The sequence below is a fragment of the Capricornis sumatraensis genome, chromosome 14 (genome assembly GCF_032405125.1).
Source record: "Capricornis sumatraensis isolate serow.1 chromosome 14, serow.2, whole genome shotgun sequence".
Taxonomy (NCBI): domain Eukaryota; kingdom Metazoa; phylum Chordata; class Mammalia; order Artiodactyla; family Bovidae; genus Capricornis; species Capricornis sumatraensis.
The window spans coordinates 9,329,701-9,336,971 of record NC_091082.1 but is presented as its reverse complement, the minus strand read 5'-3'; the positions used below and the strand labels follow the sequence as shown (position 1 = coordinate 9,336,971).

Genomic DNA, 7,271 nt, shown 5'->3' with positions numbered 1-7,271 from the left:
AAGTCTTCTAGATTTCTTACTTTTGAATTTTTAATGACAAAGACAATTCTCTTCAAAACATTATTCATTTAAACGTTTTTTAGAACATCTTTATAGCATCAGTAATATGTAATCATAAATTTCTGATTTTACAATACTTCCATTTCTTAATAATCACAAAATACAGGAAAAGAGGTAGAAAATTTTAAGGAATACTATGGACAGATATGATTTTGATTGTTGTATGAAACTCCTCCAGTGGCGGACAGAAAGGTTTAGTTTAATTAAGAAATGACATGGGGAATAAGCTGATCCCAAGGGTAAAGAATATTTTATATTTAAAGAGCACTATTTTTTATGACAAGGAATATATTATAGACTGTGGTTAGCCTCTGTTCCAAATAAATGTAAATTGCCTAACTGCCAAAACAAAAACGGTCTCACTTTTTTTCTGTCTTTTAACTCTGTCTATAAAGGTAAGCATTGCATTTAGCTTCAATTCAAACAGGTAAGCATGAATCATTTTTTCCAAAGCAAATTTAGCTTTACAAATCTCTATGTACATTTAGCATCAGCAAAAAAGGCACTCATTTCAGAAGAGTTAAAAATAGATCCTTTCTTCTTACTGTTAATTAATTTAGAAAACCTTGATTCAGATAATCTTTACTTTTCTGATTCTCATCATTATATTACAAAGTGAGAAATTATAGAGTACTATGTACTGTGCATGTGTGCACTCAGTCGCATCAGTCTTCTGACTCTCTGGGAACCTATGTGCTGTAGGGGCCCACAAGGCTCCTCTGTCCATGGCGTTCTCCAGGCAAGAGTACTGGAGTGGGTTGCCATGCCCTCCTCCAGGAGATCTTTCTGCCCCAGGGATCGAACCCATGTCTCTCATCTCTTACATTCCAGGCAGATTCTTTACCACTGAGCCACAGGAAATGTCTTGTAATACATTTGGCCAATATATCAAATATTACAACCTCATTATCATTATCATCAGTCATCTTAAGTATTAAGATTTATTAAGTGACTATTACATAGTAAGCATATATTTAAGTAGTTTGCATGTAGTATTATATCAGGATATATCACAAAAACATTTTAAAAATTATTTAACTAAGTTGTACGATAGTAAAAGGAGTTATTAAAATGTGTTCGCATCCAATACCAAGGGAATCATTTATTTGTTAAAGTTAAAGTCTATGGCAAATGAATGAGAAAATATTAAAGTAATATTGGCATGTTTTCCTTTTTATCCTAAAGGAAGCAGGCTTCTGAACTGTATTCACCAATTTTAGATTTTCATTTCCTATTTCAAATTGATTTCGTAAACTTTCTCTAAACAGTAATAAACGCATTATGATATAGCTGATTTACATATCATAATCCCTACATCAAAGAAAATTGTCATTTCAGTGGAAATACTGGAACAATAAACATGAATTATTTGAGCAAAAACAAAAGTGGCTCTATTTAGATGAATTATATAGTGATTTTCTCTTTGAGTTGTATAAAGAGAAGCATTGACAGTTTTCAGAAGTCAGAGAAACCAACAAATATGTCACAAGATTTGAGGAAATCTTTGAACCTGAGATTGAGTTTAGAATATAAGTACAGTTTGTACAGAATTTGAATAATTATAATATTTCTTACTTTAGAAATGGTTTTATACAGACAATTCTATTTATTATTCATAAAAAGTTTCCATTTGATAAATAAAAAGTTGAGACAAGAAATATTTTAATAAATGTGGAACACTCCATTCTTGATATTAAGTTTTGCTTTCTTACTTTTTCTGGCTTTTCTTTGACATCTTAGTTTCAGTATGCTTTTCAAATGTACTATTCTACCTGAACAGGAAGGAATGATTTGTAAAGGGGATTAAAAAATGAGAGAAAAAACCTTACATACATAAACAGCAGATACAATAAAAAGAATAAAGCAGATGGCAGTTTCTGTGGGAAATGGGTGGCTCCACAAATGTAGGTGCATGCTCCTTGCTAAAAAGATTGATGATTCATTCAACAAGTAATTTTAATCAGTACCCAAGTACTACACTCTACATTGATTTAAGTATGTGAATAAAATTTGGTAAAGGTGTTGGGACAAGGTATTAAAAAAAGGAGGCATGATTGCATAGACTCATATATAATACATCTGTCAGCCACTAGCTTCTGACCATTTAAGAGACTCATTCATAGCATTTTTGCATTTCTAACAATCACATTTTTATTGAGAGAATTGTATAAGAATGGAAAAAGTTTGAATATCTTTAGTACTGTAATGTGTAGTTTAAGATATTGTAGATGGTACGTATATAAATAGTATATGGCTTCCCTGATGGCTCAGATGATTGAGAATCTGCCTGCCATGCAGAAGACCTGGGTTGGACCCCTGGGTAGGGAAAATCCCCTGGAGAAGGGAATGGCAACACACCCCAGTATTCTTGTTCTTGTATGGACTATTGGTTCTACCCCATGTTTGTCTACATTTTTGCAGCAGAAATCTTGACTTTTGTCCTTACTTAATACCCTTAGAATATGTAGTTAGTTGTGTATCTTATTTTCAGTGACTTATTTTCTATTGGCTTTCAAATAAGTTAACACATAATATGAAAATACCTGTATAACATGCTGAAAAAAATGAAACAATTTACTACTTCTGCAAGAATGAGTAAAAAGAGTATAATTTCTAAATATACACACATTCTGCTGCTGCTGTAGCTAAGTCGCTTTAGTTGTGTCTCACTCTGTGCGACCCCACAGACGGCAGACTACCAGGCTCCCCGGTCCCTGGGATTCTCCAGGCAAGAACACTGGAGTGGGTTGCTATTTCCTTCTCCAAATATACACACATGCATGCCCCACAAAAAGTATGCTTGATCTCTAACAGGAAAGAGAGGAAGGAGAGATTTACATTTTCAGTGGGAATCCATGTTTTACTTTGGAAATGAAGTGAAGTGAAACTCTCTCAGTTGCGTCTGGCTCTTTGTGACCCCATGGACTATACAGTCCATGGAATTCTCCAGGCCAGAAAAAATGAAAGAATCTAGTAATATAGTTAATGCAAAAAAGATGGGAAATCTCAACCTATCACATTCACATGCCTGACTAACACAAACACATGCGAAAAGGAGGAATGAAAAAGTTGAATGGGATCATCAGTAAAAACAGCAATTGTTGAGGATGTGGGTAATTCAAGAAGATCTCACAGATGAGTTGTGGGTGGTGTGTCTTTGATGCAGTAAGTGAGTGAGAGGTGAACATTCTAGCCAGAACTGCGTTTGTGAACATAAACCTGGATGTACTTGCTTCTTACATCTCGAGTGTTCCTGGACCAAAAGAACAGCTTAAAATTCCTTTTCTCTCAACTGAGAAATCTGAATAGAACTTATCAGTACTGATTTATGGACTTTACACTGAAATACACATGTTTGAAAACTAGTAACATCCCATAATGTTATATAGTCAGCTCATCAATTTTATTTATAAGAAAAAAATGAAATATGTAGACTGTCAGTGCCAAACAAGACTTTGGAAATACCACAGGAAAACCAACACTTTAAAAGTTAACTATATTCTTCCCTAAAACTGTCTTAGGTCACTTACAATATATTTCACCATACAATCAAATTAACTTTCAATCGACAATAATTAAACACAGAATTAAGTTGAGAGGTGAAGAGAAAAACACAGACTATAAGAGCAAAATCACTAATGTAAATGAATTTAACTCAAATTTTTGCATTTTTGAGCATTCAGATGAAGAAGTGAAGTCGCTCAGTTGTGTCCGACTCTTTGTGACCCCATGGACTGTAGCCCACCAGGCTCCTCTGTCCATAGAATTCTCCAGGCAAGAGTACTGGAGTGGGTTGCCATTTCTTCCTCCAGGGGATATTCCCAACCCAGGGATTGAACCCAGGTCTCCTACATTTCAGTCAGACACTTTACCGTCTGAGCCACCAGGGAAGCCCAAATTATAATCACATATCTTCAGAAAAAGTGATAATTCATGGCAGAAAATAAAGATTAAATGGATAACTTTTCTTACAAATTGATTTAATAATGATGAAAAATGTAATTCACAACCTGTTAGACACCTAACAATTATAGGTTTGTTTTCTAATGGAATTGGAAAAAATGAATGGTGTATCATCTTTTATACATATAAGGAAACAAAAGCCAAAGAAAATGAAATAACAGTACTTTTGACTGAATCATTTCCACAGATGAAATATGAAGAGATGGAAGCAGAAGACAACGTATCCACAGTTATACAATTTGTACTCCTGGGGCTTTCTGACCTTCCAAACCTCCAGGCGTTACTATTTGGGGTATTCTCCATCATTTACATCATTATCTTAACTGGAAATAGTCTCACAATAATACTAAGTAGGCTTGACCCAGCTCTGCAGAAACCCATGTATTTCTTCCTGGCAAACTTTTTCTCCTTGGAAATCTGTTATGTGTCCGTCACTCTCCCTAGGATTCTGGTGAACCTTTGGACTCAGGACAGAAGAATATTTGTCCCGGACTGTGCCACCCAAATGTGCTTCTTCCTTATCCTCGGAGCCACTGAGTGCTTCCTCCTGGTGGTGATGGCCTATGACCACTGTGTGGCTGTCTGTGGCCCTCTGCACTATCCCCTGGTCATGACCCCAAAGGTGTGCCTCCAGCTGGTTGTGGGCTCCTGGGTCAGTGGAATCCCAGTGCAGATAGGGCAAATGTGCCGGATCTTCTCTCTGCATTTCTGTCATTTAAACGAGATTAACCACTTCTTCTGTGACATTCCGCCCCCCCCCCCATTCTGAAGCTGGCCTGTGGAGACACTTCTGCCAGCCTATGGAGTAGCTCTGTTGTTTGCTGCCGTCCCTTTTTGCTGATCCTTGCCTCTTATAGCCAAATCATTCCCACTATTCTGAGGTTCCCAATAGCCAGAGGACAGGCTAAAGCCTTCTCCACGTGTTCTTTTCACCTGCTGGTTGTGGTGTTATTCTTCAGATCCGCTGCCATTACCTACTCAAGACCAAAATCCAGTCATTCTGCAGGAACTGACAGACTCCTCTCTCTGTTCTACACCGTAGTGACTCCGATGTTCAATCCCATGATATACAGCCTTCAGAACAAGGATGTGACTACAGCGCTGAGAAAATTATTACTGAAAAAATAATGTGATGAGTTTCATTATAAATGTTTTAATTGTTTGCTAAACAGTTAACAGAGAAACATTTTCAGCTTCTATCTTCCCTGTTTAAGGAGTTAGCCACTTCTATTCTCAGATGCACTTATGAATACTTTAGAAAACTAATCCACAATTTACTGGGTTTGGATAAATACCAGATAAATGAATCGTCAATCCTCCATGCCTAAGGAATAATCCTGCCTGATGAATTACATAGTAATTTACACATTAAAAGAGCTAAAACAAAATTGATTCCATTAAGTTTTTTGGCTTAAATATACTGGAAAATATGTTTATTTATCTAAATAATTATCTCTATCTCCACACTTGCATTTGTTGGCATTCTTTGATTCTATAGCACAGAAAAGGAGTATAAGCAGTTGAAAATTGGATGTTTGAAGGAGGGATTGAATGAGTGAATGGGTAAATGAATATTGCTAGTGCCAACATCAGACTGCTAGCAAAAAAATCTAGATTTTTCAGAGAACCAATAATATTGGGAGCATATTTGCTTATCTACTATAAACTCACATGAAATTATTGCAATCATAAAACCAAAAAAATAGCATTCATAGACTTTGTTTTCTTCCTAAGTGCATGATAAAACAGTACCTTCCTACTCATCTTAACTGGTTTATTTTGCACATACTTGCATGTTCTACTTAGCAAATTTGATCCAAAATAATTTGCTTTGCATTATTTCATCCTTTATGTAACTGCATTCGAACAGCTAAATCTATGTCCATTTGAATTTTAAAAGAAAATATATATAGATATAAAAATGAAGAAAAGTTTTAGAAGTTATTTTCAGAATTACCCACAGTCCGTACAATTGCATTACATTAGTGTGTCTGGACTAACTTCCCATGTCTTTATCCCCTCCTTTAGTGTTGAAAACTTTAAATCATTGACTGATATAATCAAGGAAAGTGAACATATCTCACTAGGATTATTAGTGCCCATCTTCCCAATTCCATCCTCAAATCAGCAACATTAACAGATGATTTGTTGTAGCTGTCCCTGAGAACTTCTGCTATAGTTCTTTTGACAATTATTCCATTCTCTAGTTTTAGTTTCAATTATAATCTAACTGTCTTTATCCTGGGATGTACTATCATATGATGTATCAGAGAATAATTTATGGATGTTAATGGTTCAATCAAATGAAGACCACATAGGCTGGTCATGCTATTTCATTGGGAGATTGTGATAGATATCTCTCCAGGTGAGATGAACTAGAATCCCTGGAAACAAGTGCACTATATTAGTTGACAAAATGGACTTTATAAATATGATTAATATCATAAATCATTGAAATGGGGAGATTATTCAGGTAGAACAAATCTGATCACATAAGCCTTAAAAACAAGAAGAGAAAGAAAAGCAATATTCAAAAAATGGGTTATCACAGATGGAACAGAGAAAAGGAGGGCTCATTTTGTCAGTGATGGCTCCAGAGTCTGTTGAGACAAAGAGCAAGGACTGTCCTGATCTCTAGAAAGTGAACATGGCATTTGACCAGTTGCCAGCAAGGAATCAGTCCTCTGTCCAACAACCTCAGAGAAGAAAATTCTGCCAATAATTTAATTGAACAAGAAAGATGGAATACTCACTAAAGCAAAAAAAGAAAGAATGTGGCCCTCCCAACAGTTTTGACCTATCATCTACAGACCTCCAAGATAATAAACTAAAACTGCAAGAGAGAACTAATACACAGAAGATAATGATATCTTTCACAGAAAATAATATGAGATGGTGAAGACCTGCTCAGGATATGCAAATTCAAAACTTCAATCTCATAACCAATTTAACTGTACTATAAGAAGAAACTTCCCTGGTGGCTCAGATGGTAAAGCATCTCCTACAATGTGGGATACCCGGGTTCAATCCCAAGGTCAGGAAGATCTCCTGGAGAAGGAAATGGTAACCTACTTCAGTGTTCTTGACTGGAAAATCCCATGGATGGTGAAGCCTGGTAGGCTACAGTCCATGGGGTCGCAAACAGTCGGACACAACTGAGCGACTTCACTTTTCTATGAGGATTTGAAATATTCAATTTCTCAGCCTCCTTTCCAGCTGAGTATGAAGCAATGACTCAATTTTGGCTA

General features: G+C 35.9%; 1 pseudogene; it reads left to right on the top strand.

The window, feature by feature from the left end:
- Positions 1–4,183: 4,183 nt before the first annotated feature.
- LOC138090650 (olfactory receptor 10AG1-like) lies at positions 4,184–5,151 on the top strand (annotated as a pseudogene).
- The last annotated feature ends 2,120 nt before the right edge of the window (positions 5,152–7,271 follow it).